The sequence below is a fragment of the Aphelocoma coerulescens genome, chromosome 6 (assembly GCF_041296385.1).
Source record: "Aphelocoma coerulescens isolate FSJ_1873_10779 chromosome 6, UR_Acoe_1.0, whole genome shotgun sequence".
Taxonomy (NCBI): Eukaryota; Metazoa; Chordata; class Aves; order Passeriformes; family Corvidae; genus Aphelocoma; species Aphelocoma coerulescens.
This window is the reverse complement of record NC_091020.1, coordinates 10,817,654-10,831,655: the sequence shown is the minus strand read 5'-3', so window position 1 is coordinate 10,831,655 and position 14,002 is coordinate 10,817,654. Positions and strand designations below refer to the sequence as shown.

The 14,002-nt window shown below is 35.7% G+C and overlaps 1 protein-coding gene across 5 annotated transcripts in view; it reads left to right on the top strand.

The window, feature by feature from the left end:
- NRG3 (neuregulin 3) overlaps positions 1-14,002 on the top strand; it is a 667,244-nt gene that overhangs the window by 462,114 nt on the left and 191,128 nt on the right. The window contains exon 5 of one of the 5 annotated variants that reach the window (XR_011151686.1): positions 6,666-7,594. The exons of the other annotated variants lie outside the window; for them this stretch is intronic. The gene's annotated coding sequence lies outside the window, so the exon portion shown is untranslated. Of the gene's footprint in view, positions 1-6,665; positions 7,595-14,002 lie in introns of those variants that run through there. 5 annotated transcript variants of the gene reach the window in all.

Below are 14,002 nucleotides of genomic sequence, written 5' to 3'. Positions count from 1 at the left end.
ATTTTGTGTGTTTTTTTTTGTATATACAGCTAAAAACATCCCAAAGCAAGAAGCAAAGATGCTCTCTTTTGGAAAGGATTATCAAGTTCTCATAGCAGTGGTTTTAAAATGCTCACTCATGTAAATCCCTGAACATTCTGTGTTTGAATAATAATAATTTACAGCAGTGGAAGTGTTTGGTACACTGCACTCACTTTAAAGATTTTTATATCTACCTCATTTTTGCAAGTAATGCACAGTAGAATATTTCCTAATATAAGAAAATGAATGAGATAGTGGCAATATATGCAACATGTTAGCAAAAAATAGACTGTATGAATTTTAAATAAAGTACAAAGTTAATTCATTATGCATGATGGATAACTATAATATTTGCCGGGATGAAATTTCTAGTAAATCTTATTATATGCTAAATTTTGGGCATCAAGATGATTGTGCTCTTGTCCAGAGTGACTTGCTTTCTTTGTGCAGTTTGATTTTTCTCATGATGTAAACTTAAATCAGAAAACAAGATGCTGCATATTGACAGAACTGGAAGCAATTTTTTTTTTTTTAATATTGTTGCAGAATTATCTCAAATGGTGGGGTTTGTTGGGCTAGATAAAAGGAAGACTGTCTGTAGCTGTATCTGGTAATTTTTTCATGGTTTTCAAAGTTTCTCTGTTCTGGATTTTGTTTTCCCACAGTTATTTTCAATAATCTGTAATCACACCACACATTTGATGAAACCACACAGATCACAGATCTGTCTCGGTCGTCCCAAGCGCATTCATTCAGTTTGAATGTTCATTTTGGCTTGCTTGTCTGGCATTTTGTCATAGATGTCTAGCAGTAATCTGAGGCTCACCACAGCATAAACAGAGTTGCTCTTAATCTTTTAATTATTTGTTCAGTTAAATCCCTTTCTGAACTACATTCTGGCAGTGTCTCCTTAGAGCCATAGTGTCCCCAGGGTCTTATTGGGAAAATGGTCACCGTAACCCAGACATTGCAGTTTCACCCCCAAATACTTCTCATCCAGAGTTCATGCTGCATAGCAGGGAAGAGTGTTCTGCTCCTCTTTTGGCAAAAGTCCTTGTTGGGCAAAAGTATTTTCTCCAGCAGAGAATATTAATCAGGATTGTCACTCCTGCCCCTCTGTCAAACAGAAGGCTTTTACTGTGTGAACTCGAAGCTCTGACTGGCACAAAAGCTGTGTTCCCCCAGTCATCTCTGATCATTCCTGTTGGGCTAACAGGCTGTCCAAGCATGAGAAAGCCGACATTAAAAATAATCCAAATCTGACATAAATTCTTAGGTAGGGGTTATATTGCTTAATCATTTGCTGAGCACCATAATTATGAAATTATGTTGGAGATTAGCTGCTGATCTTTGTCCTGCATATCAAAAATGGTTAAGCTCTCTGAAAATATAATTGCAAAGCCAATAACTGAGAAAAAAGAATAATATGGTACGTGAAGACAGTGTAGCACTACGGAATAAAACAATGTATATATTTATTTTAAATAGCAAAGTTAGAGATATATATATATAGGTGTATATATATTTACACACATGTATGCATTTATATATGTCTATGAGAAGGGTCAATCTCAGCTATTCCATAAGTAGCAAATGACAGACTTTTGCAGTCGTAACAACTTGGAAAAATCATTGTTACTTAATAGGGAGGTAACTTATGTTCAGGTTTTAATTTTTAAATACACATGGGTATCTTTAGAGTGTCAGATTCTTATATAGAAAGGGTTTTTTTGTAGTGCTGTAACCAGAAGCTAGAAAACCTTGCATTTTCTTCTGGAAGCTTTAAAGGAATTGTTTTGGTTTATTTTCTAAGCATCTTTTTTTGTTTGTTTTTTTTTTTTTTTTCTGCAAACACTTTTTGTCCCCTTCCTGTACTTACAAATGCATTGCAAATTTGTTGCTCTGTGTGTAGTTACTGAAAGGCCCCAATAGTTCCAAAGCATTACAGGGGAAAGCAGGAATGGATAAAATTGACTGTGATCAAGTGGGGATGATAAAGGGGTCTTCTCTTAAATTTTCTCCTGTTACTGCTATAATTTATTTTTGCTTAGGAATTAGGTGGTGTAATCTGAAAAGAATTATCATGGTAATTCTGGGACACAGTTTTTAGGTGTAAAGAGAACTGCAGCATGACATGACAGAACAAGCTTACATCATTTGGAAGAAAACATGGATTCATGCTTAATGAATCATTGTTCACAAAAGGATCAGAGTTACATAATTATGTAGTAGAAAAGAAAAACTACAGTCTCAGCCATTTGCTACATGAAAATGTTTGCAGAGTAGCCAGGAAGAAAGCTTAGTGTCTGTAAGTGGGCAAAATTCCAGATAAGCTTTTCCAATACTGCTTGCCTTGAAATTCAGCTATTCCTCTGTAGGAAAAACCAGCAAGATGTAGTACCTATCAGTTGTTTTCACTACCCTAATCTGTTGACATTTCTGAAAACAGGAAAGTAATATGTGGAAAACAAATGTAAAGTTTTTTCCCCTTTGTAAATAAAATGTAAAATGTGGCCTTTATAGACTAAGTATTTTACAATCCATGGAACTGTTAAAAACTTGACTTGAGTGAGTCCTCAGTCAGAAGCTTGTGTTATAATTTACCATTGTATTTTTCCCATTAATTACTGGCACGTGCCAGCTTTTGCAAGTCTCTTTAATGCTTTATTAGTGTTTTGTGGTGAATAAGGAGATTGACATATTTTTCTTAAGCATCATTCTTACAGCATAGATGTTAGTTTTCATTATATTTCTGTTAGACAATAGTGTCAATAAATATCTTTAGTATAACCTAAAAAGTCTGGATATGCAAGTTCTATTCTCCTTTCAGTTTATACTCAGCTGGAATTACAGGGAGGTCTAATAGTCATATGAAAAATTTGCAATTATGAATCCTAAAATGATTAGGCAGTTTTATGTAGATAATAGAAACTCTGTTATCCTTTTTAATAATTAGGTACTTGATTGTTATTCTTTTTTTAAAGGTGTACAAGTGTAAAAATGAAAGTATATCCATTTTCTTACAAAGAGATTCTGGGGTTGACATTGTGCTCTGTTTAATTGTGCTGGAGAACTCTGGAGCTGTCAAAATCCAGAGGAGCATTCCTGGGATGTCTGTTAGAAGAACCTGTGGTATGCATTAAATCTCATTGTTTTGCTTCCTTCTTTTTAGCAGTGACTTAATCCTAAATTTTTCAGAAATAGTCATCTGCTCCTAAAATAGGCAACAATTTTTAACCTCTACTGATTATTGACCAGATGACATTTATACTTTTTGTCTGTCCTCTTTTTGAGTAGAGAGTCAAAGCTTATTTGGAACAGTTGTTTTGCCTTTTTAGCTCTCTTGGTATTTAGACTGCAGTAAATCTGAGACTTTGAACCCCTTCTGGTAGAAGTTTGCACTTGCTATGGGGACATCTTGATCTCAAGGAATTTGTAGATCAAGAAAACAGCGTCACAGTCAGAGATTTCCATGTACTTCAACCTATCCTTGACTTCTCTGTGTGCTTAGAATACCTTTATGCTATAACACCTTCCCTTATAAAAGAGAACATTTTGTATTATTACCTCTCAAATACACGTCTCCAGTGAGTTTGTAAAATGGGCTTGTTAATCAACACAATTGTGTTGAAAATTGATGATTGAAATGCATTTCAATTTTGTCTGATGGACAAAATTAGGAGGAGTCATCCAATATCTTTTTTGATAGCCAAGCTAATTATCTGCAGTTTGACCTGATAAATCATTATCAGATAGGTCTTTGCCTTGTGATGATCTGGCTGTTGATTATTAAGGACCAAGGCCTCGGCAGGTCTGCTGGGGGAGCTGTCTGGTCTCTGTTGTCACACGAGGTGGAATGCACATGCTGCACTGCAGGTTGCTGCAATGATTGCAGCTTCCTCTGATGTTACATTAATCTGAGCCTGATCAGTGTCTTAATACTATCTAATTACAGCAGTAGCTAAATAAATAATGAGAAGTAGCTTTTAATGGAATAAATTCTCTATGTAAATGTATCACTGACTGAAATTTTGCCTACAATCTTATCTTAGACGCTAATATTTTGGGAGTTGTTCTTGTAGCCTGCTCCCATTTATCTGTTAGTTTCCTTTTCCTTGTCTTATAAACCAATATGTCAAATCAGCAAGGTCAGATGTAAATCTTCATGACCGGAGACTGCATTGTCTCTTGACCTTAGATTTTATAGATACTTCTATTACAGATATTATCTTATTTTGCCTCCTGCTGGAACTGAATCCTTTGTGATTGCCATTTCGTTGTCTTAGATATGATCAAGCAAAAAAAGCATCCTTTATGCATATAAACAAACAGCAAATCAGTTTTCTGCTTTTGCACTTGTCTGTTTCAGGATCTGGTCTTAAGAACGAACGAATGAAAGCAGGGAAATGGCTTACTTATGGCCTCTTTTAAGCTCAAGAGGGTTTTTGTCAGGTTTTTTTGTTACAAATGAGATCAGTCCATTTAGAATGGTTTTGTTGATCAGTGAATGTATTGCACGCCAGTGCTGGTTAGTCCTGGGTCAGTAGCACTGAGAACATCCTCACATTTGTATTCCATTTAGTCCCACTTGGATTTGCTATAACAGGAGCCATGAGTACTTGCTTCAGTTCAAGCGCCAGGATTCCACATTCCCAATTTCTCTGCATGGAATATTTTATCTTACACATGGTATTGTGATGCAGTAATGAGGGTGGAATTCTGCAGCCATGAACAGTTCCAAGAGTAACTACTGAGCATTGGTGCCTATTATAAAACAGTACATAAACCAGTACAAACCAATGTTTATGAAATACTCGTTTTCTGCTGCTGTCAACACGTACTAATTATTATTGCAACTATTCATTACTTGCAAATGGGCTTTTTGGATTTTATAGTAATTAAACCAAGATAATGGCTCTTTATATTCCCCTTGATAAATGATGATGAATTAGTAAACTTATCTCCTCACCTATTTCTCTTCCCTTTTTAATTTAAGATATTGCCTATGATTCTGTGTTTCAATCTAGATTTGTATCTGCAAAGGAATTTCAAAGTACTGCCCTTAATTTTTACACAACTGCACCATTTCACATCAGTGTGCAAAGTCTTTAGTTTAGATGTCATTTCAGCAATAGAACATTTATTTAAAGTAACAATTAGAACTATGAGCCATAAATATTGGCTAAAGCCAATGACTGAAAGCATGAAGTGCAGAATATATACAGAACAGAAAACTGTACATGCTGTTATGTAAACACATTAAATATATTAATTATTTAAAATATAGTTAAATATATTAGTCATCTTCTACTATGATATTGGCTTTCTTGGAAGTCAATGGAGAGAACATCTGACTGACATATTTTATGGAAAACTCAAATCCACCTCATGAGCAAGAGCAGTTGTTAATGCAAAAGCAAATGGCATCTTTATTTTCAGTCATTTGACTAGAGAGAAACTTGCTGTGTCCAGGACAGACACTCCTGGAGAGCTGCAAAGGGCTGTCCAGTGGAAAATGCATTTTGAGGATATTCTTTGGACTCTTGTCTGTTTAGACTCCCATTAATGAAGTCTCGGGATACCATCTCTTTGCTGGTATGCCCTCCTGAATAAACATAGTAATTACCACTGTTAAAATGGCAAATACCACCTGAGCAGCAATCCTATAACCTCAGTCCAGGTTTCAAAACAGATAAGGAAAGTAAGTTTATCTTCAGGAACGAGGAGCCAAAACAGTCATTCAGCACATTTGTCTATATTATGTCCCCTGATCTTCTGAAACCATCAGAAAAATTTCACTGGGGTGGGCTTCACAGTATTAATGACCCGAGAGGATAAATGATACCTGTTAAAGTTTTTTAAAGTCCAGGAATGGACAAACTGTGACAAAGACATAATAGAAAGAATCAAAGAGGGTATTTTTCTTGGTCTGGTGTTAAATTTTATAGTACTTACAAGCTTTCAGTGATTGGCTGCCATATTTTGAGAACTTGGATGCAATACCTAGCAATAAGTTTTTGCTGGTTTAGCATTTCTGTAGATAGCATAAAGAAACAGTAAATGATAACCAATAAATGGCCAATGAAAAACAATGTGTTAAAATATATTGCATGTAAAAGCCTTTCCCTTTTCTGAAGTACATATGTGGAGCAGCAGCAAGATCTCATATGTTGGAGAAAATTTCATCCAATAGTTCTATAGCCATCCAAAAGTGATCCAATTATTCTTTTTTTATCACAATTTCTCTCTCCAGAGTTCCTTGTGTGAAAAGTAATTCCTAAATTTCAGACTCCAAATGCTATAATGAAGTGACAACATAATTTCAGTAATTACTGAATGTCTTAACATGAAGAAAGAGATTAGGCTTTCCCATGGTTCAATTTTTTCATTTGCATATGGCAAATGTTTTAATATTTTACTTTTTCTTAACAATAGGAAAAATGCTAAAACAGATATTGTGAAAGATTGCTGGCAAAGTGCAATGTCTATGTGCATGTGCATTTATGTGTCACAGAGCTGCTTTCTGAAAACGTGGGGCTCAAAGTAGCCCCTTTTGAAATGATCAGTTTAGGTGAAACCCCTGCAGACAATTCCGTGTGCTCACTCCACACATGCTATTTATACTCATGTTTTTATTTTTCTAGGTGGTTTTGTCCAAGCCTGCGAGCACCCTCTGTGCTATTGAAAAGATAATAATTTAATCTTGGTCCTTTGAGTCCAAAATCAATGCATGCTCAGGAGAATCAAGCCTTGTCAATTATCAGGCTATCGAAGTGTACTTTTTGAAGATTTTTCATTGCAGGTACAATATTTCAGGATTGGATTTTGGTTTTTTTTAAGAGAATTAGCAACTCAGGTAATTAAGCTTACATTAGATCAAATAAATGAGCTCTGAGACTGAAGTTAAAAGCTGAAAGTTTGTCAGCCTAATTGTAACAAATTGTTGGTCTGACATACAAGGTTAACAGCAGCTAAAAGCTTAGAAGGGAAAAAATATCACTCAATCAATAGGGAAATCCTTTAAAGAATAGCTTTGCTGGGCTTGGGTACATGAGGGAAGCAAGGCACACACCAGAGGACAAAGAGAAATTTTGACTTGATATTTAAGAACCTTTAAAGATTATAAAAACCCGAAATGTACAAAATTTAATTAGAAGCTAATGATTTGGTGTTGTGGGGAGCTGAAGGGAGCAGAATTGGGAATGGCTTGTTTGAAATGACCTTGCTGTCAGGGTTTCACATAAGCTGTTAAGTGCATGCAAAGAGCTGCCACAAAATCAATGAAATAAAACATTGCAGTGGTCCCGTATGGAAGTATAAATTACCATTTTAGTTTTCAGTCAATAAGAAAACAGATATCCCTGAAGCAGTAAAACATGACCTGCACACAGATCTTCATTGCAAGACAAAAGAGAATGCAACAGATATCTGTAAAACTCTCATAGATGTTTTCAAGAACAGTACTGGCTGTATAGAATAGGCAAAACAGCACTGATTCTGTGTAATTAACTGATCTGCTCCTGTCTGGCACTATCTTCTCTCAGAATAAAGAAACTATCTTCATAGCTTATCATTTTGCAAAGCTTTTTGACAGCTGGCGTCCTTGTTTTGTTTTGAAGTTTGTGGGTCTGGTCAGCATTTAAAAAAATGCCCTGAGCAGGTGTCAGGATGGTGCTGCCCAAAAGGCACTACAGAGGGAAATTGAGTAACACAGAGGATTTTATTGTAGGCCACAGTTCTACAAGTGTTTAGCCTTGATTGTTGCCATAAACTATCAGTTTATGATGGTCTTTCATATCTGTTTGAACAAGTTGACTATTTCTGTTGATAAAGTACACTTACTACAGTAAAATCTGATTGCTTTTCAGTTTGAGTGTGAAAGTTAAAGGACCTTGAAAATCCCACCCACTGATACCTTTAGTTAACTTCAAACCCTATTTTTAGGACAGTATTGAATAAGTTTGAATTGCTTTTGCCTGTGCTTCCAGATGGTCAGCACACAGTTTGAAATGTTTTAGTCACTTGGCTTATATTGAAAGGCTTCTCTAAGTACCCAGTGTTTGGTTTTGACTAGAAGTAATTTAATGTCTGAATCACAACTACAGAGATCTGAAACTGAGCAGGATTTCTGCACGTGTTGTAAATTAAAACACCATTGTAGAATATTTGCTCATCCCATAAATTCTGTTTTCAAGGTACCCACAGAGGCATAAAAAAATGAAGACCAAAGTTTTCAAATTTACTGACAGTCCTGATTAACTGGGGAGGTCCCAGCTGACTGGAAAGTTAAGTGGGGAGAAGTCGTGGTGCTTGTGGTTGGCTGGAAGGACTTGGGGTCCTTATCCTGCTTCTACACTAAAATCAGGGGGAAAACAGCTGATGTGTGTAGGACCAGGTTTACCATCAGAGGCTGTCACACATAGCTGCAGCTGCTGCAGTGTGCACGGAATCGAGCCCCTAGCACAGGTGGTTCAGTTCAGTGGCAGCAGCTCAATGGAGTGATGGAATCAATAGTTCTCTGCTCATGTTAAACCAGTGAGAAAACGTTTGTGATACAGGTGCAGGACCTCCAAAGGACTGGCTCATTAGCAGGACAAGGGATCTCAGTGAAATCGTTTAGGTAAATAGGGCTTTGTGGGTTATTAATAGGGCTCCTAGTTTTGTACTGTATGCTTATTTATGTATTATAAAGCACAATATCCATATGAATTTTTTCACTGAATTTCAGATTTGAATGAAACCAGAATGAAAATAAATGCAAGTTATTTCCATTTATCTGATTTTTGCAGCAATTCTATCCAACTGACAAGTTAGCATAATTTCTTTCCCGAGACACAAATCTGTCCAAATGAAACAAATCAGTCATAAACTCACTGGAGGGTTCAGTGTGTCTCTTCCTGACTTTATAACAAAGCTCAAAACAAAATGACAAAGATGCATGTGACTTCATATCCTGGAACTCTACCTATAAAGGTTGTTCCTATAATGGGATCATGTGACCTCTTTCTTCTGAGAGTAAAAAAGTCCTTGATGGAACTTCATGCACACATTTTTGAAAATTGTATCTTTGCATAGCAGAATAAATCTTATGTGATTTTATTGTGAGCTGATTTTGCCAAATTAACACTATGTGATAATCCTAGCATGTAGTTTATGGTGCTAAATTCTTCCCATCTTCCTTGCTAGGACAAAACAAGGTACCCCTTTCCCCAGCATGTTATGTATGGGGAAAAAAAAAAACCAGATAAATAATTGGAGAAACAAAGTAGAAATTTTATGGAGTAATTTGCAAACCCTGAAGTGAGTTTTCTTTTTATGTTACTGATTTTATGATTACTCCTTCAGTATCTTTTATCAATTTGCTATCAATAGTCACATCAATGTATTCTTGTGTATTTAAAATATAGCTTGGGTTTAGGTTAGAATTGATATTTAAAGGAATATAATGTTAATTATAGAAAAAGAGCCTTTTTTAAAAATGAAGCTGAAATAATGAGAATTCTCTCCTTTCCTGTTTACATTCAGTGTCCTGTTAGTTTTGTATCTTTAGCTTTTAGTATTTGTACCTGGAAAAAATACCAGCAATATACCACAAAAACCATAGCACACAAAGTTAGTAATTGCATTTTGCTGTATTTCTGTGTATGAAGATAGCTTTCATGTTTCAGATGTGAGGTTTTTTCTCCAGTTTTTCATATCTGTTGAGAAGTATTCCATCTCCTCTCTGGAATGGTATTCACAACTGTGGTTCAGAAGGTAATTTTGTACATGTTATTGGCAAATGTGTGATTTTGCTACCCTTCTCAAGCAACCCTCTTGTGTCCTATGCATGGTAACTTTTATTATTTAACCTTGTCAACTAATTTCTAAGGCTCGATGTGCCAGTGATACACAGCCATATACATCTGATGCCAAGAAGTTTCTAACCCTCTTTTTCCATTAATCTTCATAACTGCAGTGATTTTCTGCAACTAATAGAGTGACTGAGAGACAAAAATCCAATCTACAGTTACAGAACACTTCAGTAAGTTAAATGTATGCAGTTGGTTGAGTAAGTATTTAAACAGCTGCTAATAAAATCTCAGGTCCATTGGGAATTACCTTTGTTAACACATGGATATATTGAACTTTAGAAAAGGATGAACTTCGTGCTTTTCTTTAAAAAGCCAAAAGAAACAGAGGTGGAAATTGCATATCAATTTAGTCAGAATATTGGGAGGCTGGACATTAATATATTTTATAGATAGGTATTTACCTCTTTTTTTGAGCTTTATCTCTCAGATTTCATCTTAAAAATTGACACAGCTAGCAAGCGTTCATACAAAATGTCAATACTCGTGAAAATACTCCTGCAAAACCTCTCTTCAGATTGTAGGATCAATTACTTGGTCTTCATTAACACCAAAAAAAATAGAAATGGAGGAGTGAGCGGAGGGATTCACATTAGAGCAGAGAACAAGTTTATCCATTTATCGAAATTCCATTAGGTTGAAGCTTGAGAATAAAGAAACTTTCTTGTCAGTAGCTGCAAAAAACTTTTGTATTCATGAAGAGGTTAAACTAACGCTAGCTGGTTTTCAGGCCATGCACAGTGTTTAATCTCTCTCTTTCTCATAAACAATACTGGTCTCTTTGTGCAGGTGTGTTCACAAGAAGTTCTCAGCACTCATGGCCAGTGCATGCTGTGGCATTCCCCTAAAAACTTTCCATAAATGTGTAGCAGAACTGTTTCTGCCTTCTGAAATTGTAAAAGAATCACACATCAGGTTTCTAGGTTGGGAGCGTAAGATTGCCATACAGGCTTGACCCTGTCTTTATTCAATGGCATGTCTCTAGAGACTGGAAAAACCATTTGTTGTAAAAAGTAGAGGTATGAAGGAAGTGTTATGAGGTGTCAGAAACAGTTTGCAGCTTTTCCTTGGCAGCAGAGCTTTTCTGGGGAACTTGTACAGTCTGTTCTGTCCTTTTTTCTGCAGTCAAATAAGTTCTCCCTTTGCCTAAGGAGATTTTCTACTATTTTCGTTATGTTTGTAAAATTAAACAATTCTTCTGTATAAATTGCTATTATTTAATTTCAGTTACTAATTCCACAATCATACTGTTTTAATGCTTCCAACTCTATTTCCTTAACAGCCCCACCTGAATCTCCCAAGGAAACATAATAATCCTTATAATAGACAGATTTGTATCAATGTTGTTTCTTTAGATACACATCAGGTAATCTGGCTTTAAAGCCAAATGCTCTGAGAGGATAACAAGGGATTTGACCATTGCATTCTCAGTCTCTAATCCAGGTCTTTGTCAATTAGCAAGGTAGATGCAGTGCATCTAAACTGATTTTCCTATTAGTTGTTTAATCTATGACTTTTAGGTCAAAGGAAGCCTAGATGAGCTTTTGGTTACAAAAATCTATTACCAATTACAAGAAAAGGGGACACAATTTTTAATATTTGCCTGATTTCAAACCTAACACTCAAAATAGGAGCAGGGGGGAGACGCTCAGTGAGCAGCTTTCCATGTGTAAGGTATTAAGATTAGTTTTAGGTTCTTATGGAAAAATTAAAGATGATAATTTTTCTTCAGGGAAACAAGCAAATGAGCACGAAGAACGAGATGCCCATGTGAGAATGAGGAGTGGTGGGAGCAATATTGTAAAATACAGCAGTATTTTAAAATGGAACAAATTCCCCTTTAAACCTAACAATTATAAAACCTCTATCAATGTGGTATTTTTATGCTCTGTTATTATTTGATGCAAGGTATAAAACTACTTACATACTATAGTTTTCTGAGTGCATATATGTGTTTCATAGGCATATCTGTGTGGAGTATGAAGTGAAAGGAAGCTGAGATCAAACATCTGGCATTATATGCAGCTGTTATTTCTGACACAGGGTTTTGTCTGTGTAGAAAACACTTGTGGAGAGGAGTACAGTGAGACAGTGTCATCCAGGGGTAGTACTGTTTAGTTTGTTGAAAAGAAGCTTCATTATTTTTTCTATGGCCTTTCTTGGAAAAAAAAAAACAGTGTGTGTATCTAATTTGAGGCAAATTTACATTTACTTTGATTTTTTCTCTTGTTATTCTTTGAGCACTCAGACACATTGAGTACTGATGAGCACATAGGACTCCTGGGTTTTATTTCCTCCTCTAGCTCCTAAAGAAATCTAGCCTTTATTACTAATTTAACCTCTTACTCTCTTTGTAAAATAGTACTGGGGTTTCAAAAAATGAAACAGAAAGAAGTGCTAGTAAATTTGAGAGCACAATTTATTTGAAATTGAGTTCTAACTCTGTATAGTCTAAAATGAATCTTAGAAATTTCACTTCTATAGTCCAAAAATTATTAAGCTAAGATGTCTCAGTATAACATATGAGATCATTGGATGGTTACAGAGCAAGTATTCAAGAAAAATTGAAAATGGAAATCAATTGAATACTTGTGTAAGTTCCTACACGTGGCTTGTCTTACATCACTAAAAATACCATGTGTTTAAAGGTAGTTTGCACTTCTGTACTTGACTGAATCCAGCACCTTCCCAGAGTCATTCTACTTTGGAGCATTAGAGAGTTTTTTCTCAAAGGCAGAGTCCAACCTCTGATGCCGTTTACGTGGAAGGGAGGAATTCTTCAGAGCCCTGCACAGCTTCCTGCCTGTGCTGGGTTTACACTAAATATGTTTTGCAAAAAAGAGTGTTTACTCATAATGTCCAACATAATCCTTTCTGTCCAAGATATTTTAAGAAAACATAGCTCTTTATTACTTGGTAGGATTAGATTTCATTAATTTCCTTTACATGAGTGATGGAAGAAATACCAGAAGAGTCAAGTGTTGAAGAGGGATTCAGGTCTATAACCTCTTGCCACTTTGCCAAACCTTTTTTGTTATTGTTTTCTGTTGGAGGTTTAGCTTGGGGGAGGGTTCGATTTTTTTTTTTTTTTTTAATTATTTTTCTTTTGAAAGAAATGGGTAGGATTACAAATCTACTTTGATCCCAACTGGCAAAAGTTTGGTGTCCTCTGAGGCAACAGATGCAAATATGTATCGCCACTCTTATGCAGAAAGTGTCCAGAGCAGCTGAATATTTATACAAAAATCAATATTATGCATAATATTCACTGAAAAGATGAAAGGATGGGAATCACTATCTAAGAGATACTGATTCCCATATCTTACCCAGTCTTTTTAGGAAGAACAAAGAGAGCATTAATACAAAATTTCTGCCTTGCTGCTCAGTTCCATCATGTGTGATTTGGGTGTATTTGATCAGGTGAATCTCCCAGAGGAAACTCATAAAGGAGCAGCAGTTCTCTGCAAAATAAATACAACTTTTGATATTTTGGTGTTCACTTTCTTGCTCTGCAATGCCAAGACAGCTGCGTGTGGCCAGACCTGTGGCAGCCACTTTTGAACAGACCATATTCACTTCAGGAAAATACACCTCTGTTTTATTAGCACCATTCATTAAAGAGAAGCAACTTATTTGTTCTTTATTCAGGGTCTAAATTTAAAAGTATTATAGTTGTTTTTTTTTTTTTCTTTTTAAGGTGAATTATATTCTGTGACAATGGTGGCTGCAGCTACACATTTAATTAGATTCACTGTGAAAAGAACATATAGACTTCATAAAGTGGATTTATGGTTTCAATTTGTTTCTAATTTTGAAGGTTTCTTTTTAATTACAATATTTTTGCATTTCTGTCAGAATCATCACCACATGGTGACATTTAGTCAACATTTAGCTGTGAGGTTAAGTGTACTAACAAAGTTAGTTTTAGCTTGTCTCAAATAAATTGTAGGATTTAACTTAGGGTATGTGAGTGCATTTTGTTCTCCAGGGACAGTCTAAATCCCCAAATCCTCCACAATTTAATTGTGGGGTTTCATGTATGTAGCAGATGTAGCTGCTTTCACATCTCTTCCATTTGGCTGAAGATCAGGTCTGGGGAGTGCTTTGTGTTGAGTGCACTGTGTACAGGC